General features: G+C 46.6%; 1 protein-coding gene across 6 annotated transcripts in view; it reads left to right on the forward strand.

Moving 5' to 3' along the window:
• Nucleotides 1-20000, forward strand: part of znf536 (zinc finger protein 536) — a 160025-nt gene that overhangs the window by 49681 nt on the left and 90344 nt on the right. For 5 of the 6 annotated variants that reach the window (XM_042061667.1, XM_042061669.1, XM_042061671.1 and 2 more), the window contains one exon: nucleotides 9115-9234. The gene's annotated coding sequence lies outside the window, so the exon portion shown is untranslated. Of the gene's footprint in view, nucleotides 1-7533; nucleotides 7540-9114; nucleotides 9235-20000 lie in introns of all 6 variants that reach the window. The other variant, XM_042061672.1, reaches the window with a different exon arrangement.

The following is a 20000-nucleotide window of genomic DNA, read 5'->3' on the forward strand; positions in this document are numbered from 1 at the left end:
GGGACAACCTTTTTGAGGGAAAAAAAGAAAAGAAAAACACATATTTTTCTCCCTCTGAGCTATATGAAGTAAGATTATATGTATTGTAATTAGCCAGTAGTCTGACTCGCCCAGAGAGAAAACAGAGTGGCTAAGCACTGTGTGATGCTGGGGGCTGTATTTTCGAGTAGTTCTCGTGGAGGGCGTAGCCAGGTATTTGGACACTGTCTGTCATGTCGTCTGGGATTGCTTCATCGTCTCTCTCTAGTAGGGGTTTTGGGGTATGAAATGACAGGGGTCATGTCTGATAGCTGTGTTGGCACTGAGGCATAGCAGACCTTTTCTCCCGAGGGGGGGCGGGGGGGGGGGGGGGGTAGAGGAGGAGGAGGAGGGTTGTGGGGAGGAGGGGGGCGTCTGTATTGTGAGCTCAACAAAAGATAGTATTTGATAAAGCCCCCACCCTGCTCAAAAGCCCCCATAAATAATGAAAAGTTAATGAAGAGGTAACTTAATGATGTAATGAATATGGCAGAGCAAGGTCAAAGACAGCTGGCCTGGGTTTGGTGGGCTCTATAATAAAGCCCGGAGACCAAACTCATTATCGTTTGTGTGTGTGTGTGTGTGTGTGTGTGTGTGTGGTTGGTGTGTGTGTTTGTGTGTCTTTCTCTGTCTCTCACTGTGTGTGTGTGTGTGTGTGTGTGTGTGTGTGTGTGTGTGTGTGTTTATGTTATAAAACGAACACCTTTGGCAAACTAATATCTGTTTACTTCTGAGTGTATACATGTACTATGCTCTAATATTCATGTGTGCCCATGTAGGTATACGTGGACATGTGCTGCATGCACACACACAGTCTGTCATATTTTGATGTCCTGCATGTTTGGCTGGGCCATAGCAGATCTGGATGTGGTGTTAGGCTGGTGATTAAAAATTGAAAGGGTTTGAATGATACTGGTGAGAGTGGGTCGGAGCCAGGTACCATCGATCCTGCACTCTGGAGCATTGCACTGCAGACTTGGACAAATGGCACGGATTCCTGTGTGTACTTCATGTGCTTTAGTCAATTAAGTCTCAAGTTAATTTTCTATCTATCTATCTATCTATCTATCTATCTATCTATCTATCTTTCAATCTTCTATCTGTCTGTCTGTCTATCTATCTATCTATCTATCTATCTATCTATCTATCTATCTATCTATCTGTCTATCTGTCCGTCTGTCTGTTTCGGGATAATTTTTATGGCGTCCTGCACTCTTTTCACAATTTAACATCTAGACGTCTTAGTATAGCATTCCTGTCTGAGTCGGTATGCCTTGCCCTCAGCTCAATGAACCATAAGTAAGCCTGTAGTTTTCTGGTCCAGCGTCAGTGGTTCCAGTTTCAACAGAGCGGATTTGGTCCGAGAAGTGCTTAGTCAACGTCGGGCAGGTGGGTCCTTCGATCTGTTTCTCCTGGCCTGACGCTGGGCTGTACAAGCACTGTTGTTCCTGACCCTGACTACCATGCTTCAGATGACTGGGGAAACATGGCCAAGGGTGGAGGGAGGGGCCGTGTCTGGGAGCAGGAACCAGTGCAGCAGAGTACATCTGGGAGACTTCCATTACTTCCAGTGATTGCTGCCATCAATGTGCATTTTTTCACTTTTCATATCTGCTCCAACTGCCAAGCGGGAATCGTCATAAATGGGGATTGTAATATGACAGGCACACACACACACACACACACATACACACACACACACAGAGAGAGAGAGTTTCGGCACTTGCTGTGGTGGATCCCCCAGATTCTTTCCTAGGCCACCCCACAGAGCTGCTCCCCAGCCTGGGCGGGATAAGGCCTGATTTGTGGCTCGTCTGCAGATGTGTTGCTCTCTGCGATGTTTTAATGTGACAACGGAGACTGGGGGTCTGTCTGTCTGCGCTGGTGTTTTATTGAGGGATGGCGTTGTCTGCGTCCCCGTCTCACCACGGCTCCCTTTACAAGCGCCGGGTCAGCCGACTCGGTCCACCGCACCGCTCCAGCGAGGGTCAAGTCTTAAATCAGTCCTAGCCAGTGCTGCTGTCACGGCTTAAAAACGCCAACTCTTTTTTTCCACCACTTCAATTTGAGGCAGATCCTTCCACTCAATAAATGTTTTTTTTTTCCTTCTTGTTGTGTAAGTGGTTCACGTGTTAGAATGCGTCGCAGCAGCATGTTGCCGACGCACGTCATCCGTCTGCAGAGGAGAGGGTCTTTGAAAGAGATGTGGGCACTGTTGCAAAAAAAAGTGTCCAAGAGCTAGCCAAGGCTAAGAGACACATGTGAAGTGGCGGCAGCCAACTGAAAAGGACAGGCGTGGAGCGCGTGGAGTAGCAGTGGGCGGGGGAGGGAGCGAGAGAGCGAGCGGGTAAACGCGGTGAGCCCTGGGTGACTGTCGCGGTAGTGGAGTCGGTGGGGTGGAGTCGGGTGGGGGGGGGTGACTTTAAAGTGAAATCATTTCCTTTGCTTAATCAAAAGATGACAGGCCGGAGCCTCAGAAGTCCCATCTGTGCAACACAGCGGAGCTGCGCGCCCTTCAGAGGGGCTGAGATGCAGGGCCGATATCACCGCACCGAGGTTATCGCTTAGGACGGGGCCTCTCCCATGGGCAGAGTGCTGCGTTTCAGGAAAAGGGTGTTGGGAGTGTTTCCCCATAACCAAAGGATGAAAAGATGAATAATGGAACATGCCAGAGCCAGAGTCTTCTTTTCTCTTTTTTTGCCCCATGCCTTTTTTTTTTACTTTGTTCCCTTACACTGCGGCATTGGCTCAGATTTCAAGGAACAGAGTTATAGTCAGTTTGATTGACAGGTAAAGTAGAAAATCCTTTCAGACATTTGCCATATGTCGAAATCATGGTGCTTCTCCAGATTGGCCCATTCACTTTCATATTCAGCCCATTGAAGAATATGTCCTTATCCCTCCTTCAGCCTAAAGAATAGCATCACAAAACCCCCGTTTGTGGCTGGGGTGGCATGCGAACTGTTCTCCTTTACCTGCCTCCTCATGTGCTGTGATGTGATGTGATCCCCCCTGCTGACACCTGTGCAGCACTGACACTCTGCACCTACAGCACAATTTATGGCTGGGCGTGTGGGGCATCACTCAGTGAAGAGCACCGTTAGCAGACATCTGCTCCCCCATCTGATCAGGCCCGGTGTCTCGTCTCGGCGGCCGTAACTCACGTGCACCCTGAACCCTCCCCTGCAACCATAGAAACCGGTCCACATCACCCCCACCTTCCCTGACTGTACACGCTGATTGAGACAGCTTGTAGCCATGCTGTGTGTGTGTGTGTGTGTGTGTGTGAGAGAGAGAGAGGCATAGAGATAGAGAGAAAGAGGGAGGGAGAGTGTGTGTGTGTATGTGTGTATGCATGCCTGCCTGATGCCTGTATATGTGTGAGGTCATCTATCGGTTCCTTGTGTAATGGAACAGTTCAATACTAACACCACTAATAAGGCGATAACACTCACTGGCTGGCCTGGTTTTAGCTTTTGACCACAGTAATGAAATGTAAACATTTTATCTTAAGGCCCCACTCACGCTAGCACACTGATTCTATTACTAAATACTGTGAACACACACACATTGACTCCATGAGGAGGGAAAAAAAGAGAAGGCCCCAAGCAACGAAAATTAAACAACTGCACTCATTCGGGCATAAATAGTTTAATCTGCAGCACCATAAATCACGCATTGAACATACATTTGGTCCGAGCCAGGCCTTCAGGTTCACACCCGGACTCTGTAAACATGTTTTGAGCCGATCCCTCGCGGTGATTCATCCAAAGAAACTGCCGTAATCAAAAACAATAACCATTCAAAGCGTAAACTTTTCAAAACGTCCCCAAGAAGTATGAAATAATAATCTGTGTGTGGGCTCGTGAGGGCTGAGAATGCAAACATTTCACAATAAAGTTGTTTAAATAAAGGCCCTGGCATCGATGGCGGAGAGATAGGACATGCTGCGTTAATTACACACGCTCATAAAAATAAACCACTAGTATAAAATATTACTCTCCATACATCAGGATTTAACCTATAAAACTGCAGCGAGGTGTGCTCCTCAGATGTGAGAGAGATGTATTGTTTGGAGAAAAAACACAACAAGCCCGGAGAGAAAGAGAAAGAGAGAGAGAGAGAGAGGGAGAGAGAGAAAAAAGATGAAGATGAAAAAAGAAAGAGACTGTACAATCAACAAAGAGTGCAGTGTTTACTCTGAATTTAAAGACTTTCAAATTCTTCCAGCGCCATTGTGTGGCATTAACGGAGGGAAAACAGGCTGGCTAAGCGAGCCGTTTATTATTCTTAAACTGTGTGAAAAGTAATATGCTTTAAAGGCCTCGGCGAATATATGGCCTGGACTTGAGTGGGCCCACATATACGGTCTTAAGTGAGTAAAGTTACATAGAGGAGATGGAGAGAAAATGGATTATTTTTCCTCAAGCGCGGACTTAAGTTTTCACTGCTGGGTGGCCCATTCCACTTTAGCCATGTTAACATAAGAATAGAGGGCAAGGAGGGGGCTGGCTGGAGGGAGGGGGGGGGGGGGGGGGGGGGGGGTAACTGGTTTAAATTATTCTCCGCCTCGGCAGCAGCATAGCAGGGGCTGTTGTTATCCACATAGAACATCAGATGTTCACTTTCTCCGGCGCACTGGCTCCCCTCTACCCCTCTAGCCCCCACTCCCTCATGCCTTTCCTTTCCTTGTTTTCTCTCGTCGCTCTGCTCTGCTCTATAAGAGTGTTGCGGGGAGCAGCCCCCCCACACACTGATGGGTGGCATTGTTTACCAGTGAGCTGGCCAGAGCTGGCACCTCCTGATACTCCAGGGGCAGGAGTGGTTGTTGCGGCGGGCAGCTGGCTCACAGCGACGGCTATACGCACTGTCAGAACAGGAGAGAGGTCTGAGCAGGTCTCTCTCTCTCTCTCTCTCTCTCTCTTCCCCTCCCAAAACGCTCAACACGGTCTGCCATTCCTAATCACAAGCCCCTGAGCCCTGTGGTAGCTCACAGCTAAAAGGAGCAGATCTGTAGGTGCTGCAGCAGCACAGAGGCAAGAGAGGCACACAAACCTTAAGCCGGGGTGGAGGCATGCAGTTATGAATAAATGTTTGTATACATTTTTTTTTGTATATCTTGGAGTGCACGGATGGCGGATGAACTGTGCTTAAAGACATCTGGATGCGATGAAATACCATTTGTCTAAACAAAATAGGAGCCCCTTCTCTCGCAAGCTGGAAAGCCACCCAAAGCGTGTGCAGCTCTTTACTACATGCTTGTGCAATGTTTTCAATGGGGCCATATTGACAAATATTTCATTGCAACAGCTTTCAGGGGTTCCAAAATGTGATAGTTTTTCCATAGTTGTTTCAGCTTGGGTAAACATGAATAGCAGTAAAAGCTCAGTGCAGGATGAAAAAGACACACGTTTTTTACTGCATTGGGGTAGAACAGACTCCAAAAAAGGACATATTCACATTTTGAATATTGGGTATTTTTCCGGAAGAGCACAAGGGCCCTTGACCCGATATCAACATATCTTGTAGCCATAGCAACCCAGTGATTAAAGCTGCGAATTCTTTAAAAAAAAATCAAGATAGTGTAATTCTTGATTTAAACCAGATTTCAAAGTGTATGATTTGATGATGGCTTTTGTTCAGTAAGCTAAAATATTTCAAAGCCAAAGTTACCATTTTTTAGTAGTTTGTAGTAGCTTGCCTTCACAATGAGAAATGAAAATAAAAATGCATATTTATCATCATATTTCTGTACCATTTTTAAAATCCTGTTTAGAGGGGGTTGCGGTGAATGAGATGGATTTTTGTTGGTCATGGTGACTGAGCCTGTAAATAATCAAGCATGTAAACATAAAGCACATCTAGTTGCTTTATGGCATATTAATTAGCATTTTTAATCAGCAACTGGTGATGTTACTGGATAGGTTAAAATAGAATGAAGGGCAAGACAAAGGAGAGAGGGAACACAGATAGAGAGAAAGAGAGAAAGGAGAGGGAGGGAGAGAGGGACAAGGGGGAGTGATGGAGAGAGAGAGAGAGAGAGAAAGAGAGATATGGTGTTATGTGCATGTCTGTGTATATGAGAGACACCTATAGATTTATCTGCCCCTTAATTCTATTTAAACAAATAGTCTTGGAGCCCAGGAAGCCAGTGGAGGGACATGACTAGGATAATAAGCATCATGGAATCTAATCAGATTTCTAAGAGGAATTGATTGTTGTGTGGCAGAAGGAGCAGGAGAAGGGTTGACAATAAGCTGAAATTTAAGTGTTAATTTTTATGCTAATCCACTGGCATCTCCATGTGATGCAATTTGGTTGCTGCGCCGTACATATGAAATTGTCCCGCTCACTGAGAAAATGTCAGCTTGCCAGACCCTGAAAGCTTGTAATTTATTAGGTATGTTTCTATTAGTATGTGTCACAGTTGTTAGCGAGCCACTCTCCCTCCCTCTCTCCTCTTCTCTCTTTCTCTCTCTCTTTCTCTCTCTCTTTCTCTCTAACCCCCTCTCTCAAATGCACTCACACACATATGTGTTCAGGCAGCAAAGACAAACAGATATGCACACACAACAATCCACCCAAATATGCACACACACACACACACACACACACACACACACACACAAGCACACAAGCCCAAGCACAGTGATGTTCTCTTCCTTGTGTTGCCCCCAGCTCCCTGCCTTAAGAAATGTTTCAGCTCACTGGCTGTAACACTGGGGAATTAATGTATTATCATATATCGGGTGGTCCTTGCCCTGTGGACAAAAGGCTATTTAATACAATTTAATGACATTCCCGGGCAGGGGAGAAAGAAGCAGCGAGAAGAAAGAGAGAAAGGCCCGAGCTCAGATTAAAACAGCATCTGTGTTTCTCATGGCTCCCCCTTGCAAACATCTCAGGCCAGGACGCATGACTTCTCCTCCTTTTTCAACCAGCCACCCCAACCCAACCCTCCACCCACCCCCTCCCCAGCCCACAAGACAGAAGAAGCAGCGCACAGAGAAAGCAATGGTGGGAAAAGCGCGAGAGCGAGGCGAAAGGGGAAAGTTGAAAGAAAGGGGGGAAAATGGCTGGAGAGCGCTGCTCAGCCCGATAAAGAGGACGCGAGGCAGGCGGCAGCCTCCGCACGCTGTCACAGGCAGAGCGCCCGTCCAAAGGCCATTAAGTGATCGATTTCCACACTGACGACGCGGTGATGTCATCCGCATGAGACGTTCGGTGGATGACAGCAGGCGGAGGGTGACAGCCACCGTGTTTGGGCATCTCTTCGGCCCTGACAGCCCCCCGTCAAGCGACAGCTTTCCTCGGCCCGCCCCCCTCTCCTCTCTTATTCTCTCGTTCTTCTTCTCCTCTCCTCATCTGTCTTCTCCTCTCTCACATGTATGTCTGTCGTTGGGCTCCCTCCTTCTTGTATTGTTCAGCTCTGTCCCCTCCTGTGTGTTTGTTTTAGCACTAAGTATTCTGGTCTGGAGGATCTAGTCATATTGGAAACTGGGAGTACACTCAGAGTAAAAGGTTTGGATGCAATTCACATATAGGTCAATTAAATGCACCAACATCTGCTCTCTCCTAACCATTTGCATATAGTATTCATATGTTAATTATGTCCCTTGTTTTGTGTGTGTGCTTGAGTGTGTGTGTGTGTGTGTGTGTGTGTGTGTGTGCATGTGTGCGTGTGTGTGTGTGTGCGCGTGCGTGTGTGTGTGCGTGTGTGTGTGTGTGTGTGTGTGTGTGTGTGTGTGTGTATATATGTGAGTGTATTTTCTTTCCTTTCTTTTTTTTACACTTCCTCCCCTCCCAGTCTGTGAAACAAAAAAAGAAGAGATACAAAATGTGTGGATTCATAGTACTTCTGCTGGTGACTCCAGACCGGATACACTCGCCCTATTTTTGTTTCCTCTCATCCAATGTTGTGAGCCCCCCCTCTCTCTCTCCCTCCCTCTCTCTCTCTCTCTCTCTCTCTCTCTCTCTCTCCCTCTCTTGAGCAGACAAGTGCCATGCTTGTTCAGCCACCATTGGTCTTGATTTCGACAAGAATCCTCCTACTGTCACCAGGAAGGAAGGCCTCTCTTTGGGAAGCAGCTTAATGCCTTATAAATCAATGATGACACAGATGGACCAGCGATAATCTATTTAGAATGCCTCACAGCAAATATTGTCGTCCAGATGATTAGAGATTGAGCTATTTTAGCTCTGCCCCTAGCCCTTTCCACATATCTTCTGCCTCTTTGAGCGATTTACGTAAATTATGAAGAGGAAAATCTAATATGTGTTCTGGGTTTTTTTGTTGTTGTTGTTGTTTTGGTGGGGGAGAGAGGGTGAAAAAGGGAGGTTGTTTAAGGGTTCGTTGTTGATGTCTTAGTTCTCCTGGCAAGATGCATCCATGTGGCGCAGAACAAAGGCAGCTGGAGAATGGTGGTGGCGGCCAAAAAAGCCTAATGACACAACGGCTGCTTCTTTAACCCAGAGCCGGGGCAGGGAGGGGCCGCCTAATGCAGCCGTGACTGGAACCGAGGTGTAAATGGACAACTGAAGGCTCTCCCTCTCTCTCTCCTCCTCCTCCTCTTTCTCTCTATCTTTTTCTCTGGGTTTGTCTCTGCCTCTCTTGCCCCTCTTCTCTCGTTTATGGTTGATGGGTCCCGATTTAGCGTGAGGCCAAAGAGGAGGAGGAGGACAGGAGAAGATGAGGGAGGGGAGGAGTGCGAAAATGAAGTGGAGGTTGTCAGATGTGGCAGCTGCTTGGAATCCTGATAAATATAAGCCTGTATTGATCGGCTGAAAATGAAAGATCCCAGAGTGGCGTGCAGTATTTAGCTTCTTGTCTGGCTCCCGCGTCAGCAGTGGCCTTGCCTCCGAGGGATAGATTTCCAGCCTGCTCCAAGGCATGGCTTTGATTTCATCTTTAACCTTTTTCGGCTGCGTTTCCTTGACCTCTGTGCAGCACTGTGATTCAGTGAATTTGTTACATTCCCTCTGACATCTCTTCTCTTTTTTCCTCCCTCTCTCTCTCTCTCTCTCTCTCTCTCTCTCTCTCTCTCTCTCCTTCCCCTGCCTGTCCCCCTCTCCTCTGTCTTTTTGCTCATATGATAGGGTAAAGACTCATCCTCTTCGGCCAGTGCTACGTGCTGTACTGACTCAGTGCAGGAAGGTGCCTGGGTCCACTAAACCTGCCCAATTGCCCCCAGACCAGTATGCAGTTAGTGTGTTAAGGTAAGCTACACCACCTACACTCATAAGCACAACCACAGACAAGGTTCACTATATGCCCACATAAACAACTACCCCCCCCCCCCCCCCCCCAACCCCCCCCCAACACACACACACACACACACACACACACACACACACACACACACACACACACACACACACACACACACATACTTGCACACAGGTTTAGCACAGCCCTCTACATTTAGCCTATCACTATACGCACTGTACCACTATAATCCGCACCTGTCAGGAGGCTCTTAAAACTGCACATATAAATGCATATAACACCAGCTATAAATCACCCCCCCCCACACACACACATACACACACACACACACACACGCGCCACCCCTCAAACTTTGAGCCACCCTTTCACTTCGCTAACCAGTGCCAACAGCTCAGTCCCACATTACACTAAAGGCACATTAAGCCCTACAACAAATGTCAAATGAGTCTACTCATACCATTTCCAAAAAGAGGAGAGAAAAAAGAATAAAGAGCAAGAAAAAAAAATCATCAATCCAGTAAATGAAGTCACTATGAATAGCTTGTACTTTTTTAAGATGAAAAACTACAAATAATAAAAAAAAAAACTACACAGATCCATGAATTAAAAAGAGAAGCCCTCCTTGTTGGGTGAACAATGCTCCCTCACTCTTTGAGATGGATGATAAATTCCCTGCGAGGGAGCCTGCAACAGCTGTTGGCAGACGGGCCGATATGAGAATAGCAGCATAGGATGAGCGCGCATTAAAAATTAATACGCTATTTAGCCTAGGTGTATTTTAGGTATTTGACATTTTCATGTCCGGGACAGACTAAATTTATTCATAGTACAGAAAATAAAAAAAGGCACGGGCCTGGTGTGCGGGAGCAGTAAGTGAAGGCCATTCTGGTTTTATGGTCAGCCCTCTCCACAGTAAAGCAGCCTCAGTTAGGCCTCAGAGCACATGGAGGTCTGCAGAGGAAAATGAAAGTCATTACCGGAACGGTAATAATTAGCACATCGGAGTAGTGGCAGAAAAGCCACTGGCCTCTCAAGACTCCTTTACTTGTCCTTTTCCATTGGAAAAAAAGATATATATATATGAATTATTTCCCTGTTTTGCTTGCCGATCGGTCTTCGAAACGCACAAGCATCTTGGCTGTGGCTGTGGCTTTGACAGGCGTAAACAGCGCGGTGTGGTTCGGTGCGTTGCGGTGTGGTGTGGTGCGGTGCACTGCACTGGTGGCAGGGGTTTGTTTCGGAGAGAGAGAAGCTGAGATGCGGCGCGTGGCCAGACAGTGCGAGTGGAAATCCCAGCTCGCGCAGTGATTAATTACTAATGCCCCTCCAGAACATCTCCCTATCCCTCACCATCTAATCGTGCTGAAATCTAAGACATGCCTCTGCGAAGGGTGGGGGGGGGGGGGGTGTGCCTGCCTACGCGGGCCACCTCTATCCCCCTCTCTCTCCATTCCTCCCTCCTTCCCTCTCTCCTGTCCTTCACTCCAGCCTGTTGTCCCTTGGCCTCCTGCCGCCTCCCTCTCTCTCTTCCTCTCTCTCTCTTCCCTCTCTCTCTCGCTCTGTTCTTTTTCTATACATCTCTTCATCTATCTCTTCCTTCCCTTCGATGTTAATCTTCTCCTCTCCCAGTTCCCCTTACACTCCTTATCTCGCTTTCAGTCTCCTGTGCACTTACTCTCTCACTCCCCCTCCTTCAGTCTATATCATCTTCTTCTCTTCTCTCCTCCTCTGCCTCTCGCTCTAGACATTCTCCCTCTCACTCCGTCTGCATATACATACACTGTCATTACCTGAGGGAATACTTTGCAATAGCGTGTTTAACACCACAGCCCTGCAGTCACAACTCCTAACATCAGCCTTAAAGGCACATAGTGGTTAGGCTCATGTAAGTATGTTATACATGAGACTTGAGCGTTCGAGAGGAGGGGGGAGCTTTCATTTGAACACTTATAGCTATTATGGGATCACTAAAATCGCACAGCAAGGATCATTTCCTGAGATATCTCTGACTACAAAGAAACATGGAAATCAAAGTGCTCTCTTACCATTTAAAAGGGGGAAAAAAGGGGCTCCTTTAAAGTGACAACAGCAACAGCTATTCGCTTCATTTTGCGGGCTGTGAAGACTTCTCAGAGCTAAAGCTATGCGCTAGTCTTGACAGGTAGCTGCATGCGAGGAGACAAGAGCAATCTCTCCAGAGAATCACGCTGATATAGAGGCCGTCACAAAGTTACACACACTAACAACATGTTTTACACAAGCAGCACACCAGGAGAAGAAACATGGTGTCCAACACCCGCTCTTCTCCTCTACATGTTTTACTGTAAGCTAAGCTACTCTAGTTTAATATTTTTACAATTCCACGGTGGCTTTAACATGTGGATAGCTTATCAGGAAAATATATTTTCTGAAAGGGAAATAAATTGCTCTTCAAGGCTCTGTAGTCAAATATTTTGGGACTAAATGTTCATTCTCAGTGTTAGAGGAAACATTGGACCACACTATATACACATGGGCAGATTTGCTCTTGAACTCCAGAGCCTACGCATGCAGAAGAGTCTTCTTTCCCCTTGGTTGGGGTGGGGGAGGCATAAGGGGGTGGTGGTGGTGGTGGTAACATGGGCGCAGTTTCCCCCTGTGGCGCGAGGGCTTAAGTGTCAGAGTCGATGTGCCTTTGAGGCCATATCCCAGCAGATTAGCGTCTCTCCTTATCATTCAAATCAAGCCTCCGCTCCCTTTGAAAAACATATTGTACACATCGGCGCTCCCCCTCCCCCTCCCTTACCCCAACCCCCCCCTCCACCCTTCCCTCCCTCCCTCCCCTTTCCGTTGTCCGTGATGACAATCAGTGGCTGAGATGAGTGTCTCTAAGGAACTTCCCAGAGCCGCTGACAGACAGACAGCAGCACTTGTGGCAGGGTCCTGTAGTACACAAGCACAACACGTCTGTACATTTATCCATCCATCCAGGGGAGAGAGAGACAGAGAGAGAGAGAGAGAGACAGAGAACAGTGGAGGGAGGGAGAGAGTGAGAGAGACAGAGAGAGAGAGAAAACGAGAGCAGCTCAAGGGATGGGGTGGGGGTGTCCAACCTAATCCGTCTCCCACATCATCCTCCTCATGTGATAGCAGGAGGGTAATTGATATATGGGCCCAGCCATCCCTTCCTCTTGCTGTGTTAAGGTCGACTTATCTACATTTCACCCCTGATTTCTCCACTCCTATTATATTTCCCCCTAGATATTGACTGACTACCGTGGTTTCTCGTTGTGGAAATAAGAATTTTGGAGGAGAGTGAGGGAGAGAGAGAAAAAGAGAGAGAGAAACGATTGAGGGGGGGAAAAAAAAGAAAAGTGCCTTTATTCCAGTGCCTAACCCTTGCCTGTTATCAAAGTAACTTCCAGCTTATTAGCGACAAAGGGGCTTTTTCTCCGTGGCCCCCCTCCCCCACCCTTCCTCCTTTGTGCGGCCATGTACGCCAGCTCTTCCTGAATTAAACTGCTGGCTTCCTGTTCTTTTATATGCATGGCCACATCTGGGGGAGCTTGCTCACAGCCCCGCTGCTTAATAACAATCACCTCTCCTTTCAGTCGCCCCTGATTGTTTCTAATTCACTCTGACAGATAGTGCCTGACAAGCCGCCCGCGCCTCCCTCCCTCCGTGACCCCGGCTCACTCACCGCACTTATACCGCCTGTCATTTTTAATATTTGATTTCGGTTTTAAGTTATGTGTTTTACCCAGATGATGAAATCAGTGTTTAACGGAACACAAAATGGATCTCTCACTCTCCTCTCCCTTTCTCTCTCTTTCTCACCCCACTCACCTCACCTCATCCACTTCTTTCTTTTCCTCTCCTGCAACCCCCCCACACACAGCCCACCCCACCACTACCCCCACTGCCTTTTTTCTTCCTCCCCTCCCTGCCTCTGTTCATCCAGACAATAAAAGTGCACAGAGTGTAATCAGGAATGGAAAAAAAGAGACATAATGAAATGTGCATTGCATGGGAGCACAGGGGAATAACATGTTTGTATGTCACCCAATGTCATTGCCTCATAGGCTCGCCACTCATTTGGGGGTGATTTATTCAGGCTCATGCTGTCAGTGCTGGCTTTTATAGACAAGGTGTCTGGAACCCAAACGAGCTTATAACTTTGACCAGCCCAGATAAATCACCAAAGCGCGCCGAGATGATTCTGTTTGTACACTGTATGAAGCCCTGGTCTCCACTGACCACCGGGGGAAAAAAGGTCCTGTTTTCTGCCATGTCCTTAGGCACTCACATTTGTTTGTCCCTGCTCACGATCGATCCCCATTAAAGGTGTATAGACATGCACAATATGTATATCAAGTATAGGCCCTTTGCTGGGCCAGGGGAGGACTGAATAGACGCATCGACAGGTAGATGGATGGCATTTTGCGAGGAAAATCCATTTGGTGCCTTCAATAAAAACACGATCTATATCTAAATGAAAATACACAGTTTAGGCAAATCAATTTGGCAATATGCTCTTAAGTTCTGTGTGATTAAATTCTGTATGAAATGGGCTGTTTGGAAAGAGACAAATATCCGTGGCAGAGAGAAATCAAAATACCAAAGATCAAATTGAAATAGTCCATTAAGACCCAGGCCCATGTGGGTAAACATGGGATTTCAGGTTTGACCTCTCCTTTTCCTTGAATCAACTTACCCTGCAAATCAAATACCTCTTCATTCTAATCTCTGATCGCACATTAACAGCCTCCACTTAACTCTTAATTATACTTGTTTACAAAACACTTATTGTTATATGCTTTGTTCTGACCTCTAAAGCACTTTAGCCACTGCAACCACAGCAATGGCCTTAACATATTATTTATCAAACACAGCAACTACTTCAACGCTTCTAGTATCATCTTCATAGTAAGGAATATGAGAAATGAAACCTCTTAGTCCCTTGGACTCTGAACCTCTGAATTGAGCTCTACCTACTAATCACACGCTCTTTATCAGCACCAACCATTATCTGGTCCCTCCCGTGTGTCTGTTCCTCGTCTGTAGTAGGGAAACAAACCGAAAACCAGCCACTGAAAAGACATCACATCATTCCGGGACGCGACAGTGCCTAGGGCACACCCAAGTCCAATATATATCTTTTTTTTTTTAATGACAAAAACAGAACTAATTGGAGTACCACTGCATGTTTTTACTAAAGGCACAATTTAATTACATTTGAACTGGGAACGAGTATTTTGGGAATGTGGTATGTTCGCTCAAACAAATGGAGCGAACGAAAAGCAATATTTGTTTTGCTTTGATTAGCAAATCGGCAGGGTAATTTGTTAAGAGACGGACAGAAAATCTCTGTTCAGCCCCCACCCTCTCCACCACCCACATGCACACACACACACACACACACACACACACACACACCCACACACACACACACACACACACACACACACACACACAGCTTCTCATTCCCCCCACCCATTCTGAGGTCCCTAGTGTACACAGACGGACTCCCCAAAGCATTTGTACCTCGCCTTAAATGTTAATGAACTTTGGCCTCGGGCTCTGTGAGTTTGGACTGCCTTGCCGAGCCCCTAACCACCCTGTCCTTTAGTGGCACTGTTGATAAATACTTTATTAATAACTTTTTAAATAATGTAAAGAGTATTGTTGTCTCCAAGCTTGTATTAATAAACATGAATGAATTTATTTGTCTTTAACAAAGCATGATTAATGCACATTAGAACAGTGTACTGCTCATTCTACCCAATCTCCCACCCCTCCCCACCCCAAAAAAGACCCATCAGCATTAAATATTTATGGCATAATATTAATGGTTTTGTAAAGAAAATAACAAGTTATTAATCCTCTGATTAACAACTGATTAACCTTTTTATTAAACACGTGATCCGTGCATCGTCGATTCAGGATATGTCGCCGGAGTGTGCTGCAGAATAATTATTTTTGTGTCTTTTTTAATTGCAAAATTCACACGGCTGAACTGTTTTTTGCGTATGCTTGCACACACACAGGCACGCTTGCTCGCCCTCCCTCCCCTCATACACCACTGCAAACACAATGTCAGATTTGTAGCTCCAGCAAAGAAATGCAGAACATCTAAAAAATGTTCTATCGCGTTAAACAAAACAGACTAAATTTAGTCGCAGATTTTTGAAGACAATGGGGTTTAATTCACATATCCGTTTATTCCACTGTTATTGGCATGGTGTGGGAAAGTGGGAGAGAAAGCACAAAGCTGAAGGACAAACGATTCCGCTCGCTTTTTTTGTCTTTGCTCATCTCTGTGCTATTGTGTGTATTTTTAGTTCTTGTCTGAGTCTATTCAAACACAATTATGCTTATGTTACACATTTGCCAAGAGTTGACTTCAGCTTACAGACAGAAACGCTTTGTGATCCTCGGTCAGGTGCTCTCACACACTGAAAACCATATGTTCAATCAGATTTTGCAGCCAGCCATAGATTAACATTCTCCAGCGCTTTAATTATGCTTGTGATATGGGATATTATGTATGTACATTTATTTATTTATTTATTTATTTATTTATGTCATAGTTGGATGGCTTTCTTATAGTTTAAGGGAAATACAGCTGTGTAGAGCTAATCATGTAAAAAGACTTCACAGGCTAATCTAATTGAGAGATGAAAAACTACTGGAATGACACAAGTTAAACAACATATTACTTTTACTTCCATTCAAGGACATTCTGATCACAGTGCTAACTTGTATCTCAACAGGATGGACAGAAACTTAGGTCGCCGTCGCAACCCATGACACTTTCTTTAAAATTCTCATTCATATCTTTGTTTGAGCTGCATTTTTCAAACTCCCAGGCCCTGCTCTCCTCTGAGCTGCTTTCCTTTAGTGAATCGAATTCATCAAAGCCCAGCATGTTGTGAAAGACACCAACAATAGAGCTCTTTGTGTGAAGATGTGTGAGTGGATAAGCATGTTGGGGACACTTGTTGTGTTTTATGGCCTCTCTTATGATGGATGGGTCCGTGTTCGCTAGGGTGTCTTTGTTCAAGTACGCTTTTTTATTATTAAACCCAATGGCTGAATTCACCTTCAGTGACTTTCTCTTAAACACCCCCCACCTTCTCTCTCTCTCTCATTCTCTCTCTTTCTCTTTCTCTCTCGATTTCTTTGGCCTCTCCTGCTTTCTTTCTCTCCTCTTTTTACTTAATCTTTCTCTCTCAATCATCCTGTTTCTTTTGCACTTTCTTTGCCCACTCTGTGCTTTTCTTTCCCACCAACCATATTTGCATTGTAACATCCTGTCTTTGCTCTCTCTCTCTTTCTCTCTCTCTCTCTCTACTTATGTCTTTTTATCCTTTCTCTTTCCCTCCCTCTTTCTTTCTCTTTTTCTCTGCCTACACAAACTGGCCGCCCTGGGATTCCTCACAGTCAGTCACACACCCCTCCAAAAAACAATTATCTTTGCACTTGCTTTTAGTGCTGTTTGTCCTAATTACAGATCATTTTCACTGTCACATTTCTAGTCTTATTGCAGTTTTGCCCTGAATGTTGATCCTATTGAGGTTCAACCTTATTTTACTCGCTGGAACACCCCTAAGACCTGGATTCATCACATATTCCCCCGTGTGTCTCTCTCTCTCTCTTTTCAAATTTGATTTTCCTTTCCTCTTTCCTCCTTTTTTTAAAAAGATATCATTTTTGTAGTATTATCCAGCTGAATTAGACTCCGGTCCCAAAATACACAGAAGGACGTACTGTATGCTTTGTCCCAATTTCGCTGTTGTGGCGCAGGTTTATCTTGTGTTTTTTTTCTGTTTTGCTGAGGTGTGTAGCCCTGGTAGGACTCGCTAACATTGGTGCCACTGGGGACCGGCATGATATTTATAGAGTGCTGCTACAGAGGTGGACTTCATTTTAATTAAAAACCAAGTAAAGGTGGTTAATTCCTTTCTTTTCTTCCTTCTCTGCAATCGCTGTCTTCTGCTTACTCTCTTTTTTAATGGTGGGTCAAATGCAGCATGTGCTTCCATACACACATAAGCAGACACACACACACACACACACACACACACACACACACACACACACACACACACACACACACACACACACATACACACATACAAACGCACACTTGCTCTTAAGCCTCTTAGAGATCCGATTCACTGTGCAGACACAACATGCGCTGGAGTTGCAAGGAGAGGTTTAGACATGGTGGAGGGCTTTTTTCAATTAGAGGCGGATCGCGTGGGGCCGATAGCATCGCTGCGCGGCGGGCCGGGTCAGTGGCGGCCTATGGGATTAGAGTCATGCCGCGGTCCCGCCACAGCGCCGAGCCACAAACCGGCAAAGCAGCCGCAGTCGCAGCAGTCCCCCGTCCCATGTGAAAGTGCCCCACACAGAGGGGACAGGGAAGAGAAGGGGGGCCTTACGGCCCATGCGCTTTTCACACACAGTCTCGTTATCAGCAGTGGAGAAAACCAACACGCCCCACTGTCATCAAACACACACACACACACACACACACACACACACACACACACACACACACACACACACACACACACACACACACGCATACTGTACACACACACACACACACACATACTGTACACACACACACACACACACACACACACACGCATACTGTACACACACACACACACACACATACTGTACACACACACACACATACTGTACACACACACACACACATACTGTACACACACACACAAACACCCCACTTCACTCAACAGGGACTGGGGGGGGGGGGGGGGGGGTCACTTGAAACTCACAATAATGTGAGTTAGTAGTGAGTGTGTGTTATGGCTAATGTGTGCATGTTGGGCTCTGAGAGAGCCCAGGTGGCTGAGGGTCCTGTAGAGAACAGAGGAGTGGATGTGACCACTGCGTGACCCACTCGAGCGGACACACACAGGCTGATGTCATATGTAAACAGGGGGAGCAGGGGAAGTGGACCGGCCCTTTAAAGTCCAAAAAATGTGTATTTGAGACTGATGGCTTTCTCATGACCTCATCGAACGCATATAAGACACACTATGAATCCTTGCAGAATTTCTAGTTACCTGAGTATTACTCTCTGCAGAGATGAAATGAAGACACTCTTTGTGTTTCTTTTTTGTTCTCTTTCACGCTTAGCTATTTCTCCCCACTTCACATTTCTGTCATTTTCTTGCTGGCTCCTTCTCCCGGTCTTTTCTCCTGCGCCCTCTCCTCTCTCTGTCTTTTGTTGAACTTCTCTACCTATAAGGAGGACTGAAGTACCCTTGAGGAAACACACACACACACACACACGCACAATACACACACACACAATACATACACACACAATACACATACACACACACTCACACCCACCCACACACACACACACACACACACACACACACACACACACACACACACACACACATACACAGAGAAAGAGAGAGAGAGATACAGAAACACACACACACACACACACACACACACACACACACACACACACACACACACACACACACACACACACACACACACACACACAGAATCACAGATGTTCTCTTATCTGGCTGTGGTGATGAGAGCAGCGATCTTGTTTCTTCTTTAGTGGCTTGTTGTTGCCCGACTCTCAATGCCAGTTGGTGGCCCTGTGCTGCTCAAAGAGTGCATTATTCTATTTTAAAAACACATGCATGCGCGCACACACATACACACACACACACACACACACACACAATACAGACACAGTACATATTCAAGAGAGAGAAGGCCTCAGTCTTTCAGATCACACCGAAGTAAAGACTCTCCATAGGCATCTCCTCTGTGCCTTCTGCTCCCAGTCAACTTGTCACCGCCGCAGATTTGATCGAGACAGAAGAAACATACCTGTGTGTTTGTGTGTGTGTGTGTGTTTATGTCTATTAGTGAGAGTTTGTCTCTGCCTTTGTTTCTAACAGGCTGCTCTTCATCAGTGGGGAGTGCATGGTGACAGCCTCTGATAGGTACTTTGTTGGTATAGTCCCCTGCTCCTCCTTAATGAGCCATTACAGTGTGTGTGTGTGTGAGAGAGAGAGTGAGAAAGAGAGAGAGAGAGTGATTGAATGTGTGCGCACACACACACACACACACACACACACAGACTTTGTCTCCAATCTTGTTTGTTTGTTTGCAGACTTTTCCTCCACTAGTATCTCTCTCTCTCTCTCTCTCTCTCTCTCTCTCTCTCTCTCTCTCTCTCTCTCCATGGCATAAGTTGCGTGTGAGGGGCGATGTTCTGCAGGCAGGCGCTGAAGTTTGAAGCTGAAAACTGCCCCCCCCCACCCCACCCCCTCAAAATCAAAGCGCCGCTCGCTCGCTCACTCACTCACTTGCGAGCGCTAGCACCACATCAGTCCTCCTCCGCCTCCGCCTCCCCGCTGCCTGGAGCTCGATGCCTTCCTCCGCAGCGGGAGCAAGGCAGGCCGTTGGAAGGGGGGGGGGGGGGAGTGGAGGTGGTTGGGAAGGGGTAGGGGGGTGGGGTGGGGAGGGGGAGAAGCAGACTGTGACACGCACCTGTCAGCAGGTACTCAAAATAATTGGTAAATGACTACAGCGGGACGGCGACGTCTCTCTCTTCTCCGGCGTTTGATGAATATTTGAAGTCGCCAGGCAGCCGATGAGCGCAGTGCGGTGAGCCCCGGCTATCACAGGCAGAGAGGAGGAGAAGGAGCCCAGCGCTGAGCAGCATCGAGCCGAGCATCCCGGCCCATCCCACCTCAGG

Source organism: Alosa sapidissima, chromosome 14, assembly GCF_018492685.1.
Source record: "Alosa sapidissima isolate fAloSap1 chromosome 14, fAloSap1.pri, whole genome shotgun sequence".
Lineage (NCBI taxonomy): Eukaryota > Metazoa > Chordata > Actinopteri > Clupeiformes > Clupeidae > Alosa > Alosa sapidissima.